Genomic DNA, 2562 nt, shown 5'->3' with positions numbered 1-2562 from the left:
CATCACTGGGTGGGTCAATGACATCATTGGGTGGGTCAATGACATCATTGGGTGGGTCAATGACATCATTGGGTCAATGACATCATTGGGTGGGTCAGTGACGTCACTGGGTGGGTCAATGACATCACTGGGTGGGTCAATGACGTCATTGGGTGGGTCAATGACATCATTGGGTCAATGACATCATTGAGTGGGTCAATGACGTCACTGGGTGGAGTTTGAGCCCCTCCCTCCCCTTTTTTCCCTGTTTTTGCCCATTTTCCCCCCAAATCGGGGTCGGTTTCCCGTCCCCTCCGTCCCAGGGGTTTTTGTCCCCCCCGGTGTCACCGTGGGGCTCGTGTTGGTTGGGACGCTCACGCCGATCACGGCGACACAGCCGGGGACAAAAACTTCCCTTCCTGCCCCTCCCCCTTTGTTTTGGGGACAACTTCCCCTTTTTTGACTCCTCTGACTCCGAATTTTGACTACTTTTTTTTCCCCTTTTTACCCCAAATCTGGTCTCATTTGGGTTCTTTTTCCTTATTTTTGACCCGAATTTGGGCTCTTTTTGTCTCTTTTTTTCCCCCGATTTTTACCCCAAATCTGGGCTCATTTGGTCTCTTTTTTCCCCATTTTTGACCCGATTTTGGGCTCATTTGGTCTCTTTTTTTTCTCATTTTCCCCCCAAATCCGGGCTGGTTTTTCCCCCATTTTTACCCCAAATCTGGGCTCATTTGGCCTCTTTTTCCCCCATTTTTACCCCAAATTTGGACTCATTTGTCCTCTTTTTTTCTCATTTTCCCCCCAAATCCGGGACTCGATTTTCCCATTTTTTCAGTTCTTTTTTTCCCCTTTTTACCCCAAATCTGGGCTCATTTGGGTTCTTTTTTCCTTATTTTTGACCCAAATTTGGGCTCTTTTTGTCTCTTTTTTTCCTCCATTTTCCCCCCAAATCGGGGCTGGTTTTTCCCCTTTTTTTCCCGTTTTTCTCCCCAAATCCGTCCCCGGGGGTTTTTGTCCCCCCCGGTGTCACCGTGGGGTTGGTACTGGTGCTTGGGGTGCTGATGTTGCCTGTCACGGTGACATCTGGGCTGACAAAAACTTCCCCTTCCCCTTTTTACCTCTTTCAACCCATTTTGACCCCAAATCCGGGTTCATTCCCCCTTCTTTCCCCATTTTTTTCCCAAATCTGGCCTCATTTTCCCTTTTTTTACCTCAAATCTGAGCTAATTATTTCCATTTTTGCCCATTTTTTCTCCAAATCCAGGCTAATTTTCCCCATTTTTCACCCAAATCCGGGCTCATTTTTGCTCTTTTTCCCTATTTTTGACCCGAATTTGTGTTCTTTTTGTCTCTTTTTTTTTCTCCATTTTCACCCCAAATCCGGATTGGTTTTCCCCCCATTTTTACCCCAAATTTGGGCTCATTTGACCTCTTTTTTTTCTCCATTTCCCCCCAAACCCGGGTTGGTTTTTCCCCCCATTTTTACCCCAAATCTGGACTCATTTGCCCTCTTTTTCCCCCATTTTTACCCCAAATTTGGGCTCATTTGGCCTCTTTTTTTTCTCATTTTCCCCCCAAATCCGGGACTCGATTTTCCCATTTTTCAGCTCTTTTTTTTCCCCTTTTTACACCAAATCTGGGCTCATTTGTGTTCTTTTTTCCTTATTTTTGACCCGAATTTGGGCTCTTTTTGTCTCTTTTTTTTCTCAATTTTTCCCCCAAATCCGGGTTGGTTTTTCCCATTTTTCCCCATTTTTGCCCCAAATCTGGGTCGTTTTTTCCCCTTTTTTCCCTATTTTCCCCCCAAATCCGTCCCCGGGGGTTTTTGTCCCCCCCGGTGTCACCGTGGGGCTGGTGCTGGTTGGGTTGCTGGTTATGAGCTCTATCACGGTGACACAACCGGCGACAAAAACTTCCCCTCCCACTCCGGGGGCAACTTCCCCTTTTTGGCTCCTTTTCGCCCCAAATCTCGGCTCCTTTGGGCTCCTTTCACCACTTTTCCCCCCAAATTTGGGCTCGTTTTTGCTCTTTCCCCCCATTTTTTGACCCAAATTTGGGCTCTTTTTGTCTCTTTTTTTCCCCCCTTTTTTTCCGGGCTGTTTTTTCCCGTTTTTGCTCGTTTTCCCCCCAAATCGGGGCCGGTTTTCCCCCCCCATCCCCAGGAGGGGTTTTTGTCCCCCCCGGTGTCACCGTGGGGCTGGTGGTGGTGCTTATACTGCTAATCCTGCTCACGGTGACACAACCGGTGACAAAAACTTCCCCTCCCACTCCGGGGGCAACTTCCCCTTTTTGGTTCCTTTTCACCCCAAATCTCGGCTCCTTTTGACTTTTTTTGCCCATTTTTACCCCAAATCCGGGCAAATATTCCAATTTTTTACCCATTTTTGCCCCAAATCCGGGTTAACATTCCAATTTTTTCCCCATTTTTGCCCCAAATCTGGACTAATATTCCAATTTTTCCCCAAATCCAGGCTGTTTTTTCCCGTTTTTGCTCGTTTTTCCCCCAAATCGGGGCCGGTTTCTCCCCCCCCAATCCCCAGGAGGGGTTTTTGTCCCCCCCGGTGTCACCGTGGGGCCGAT

This window comes from Corapipo altera, unplaced genomic scaffold, assembly GCF_003945725.1.
Source record: "Corapipo altera isolate COAL_440 unplaced genomic scaffold, ASM394572v1 61220, whole genome shotgun sequence".
NCBI classification, from domain to species: Eukaryota; Metazoa; Chordata; class Aves; order Passeriformes; family Pipridae; genus Corapipo; species Corapipo altera.
This window is presented reverse-complemented; position numbering follows the sequence as displayed.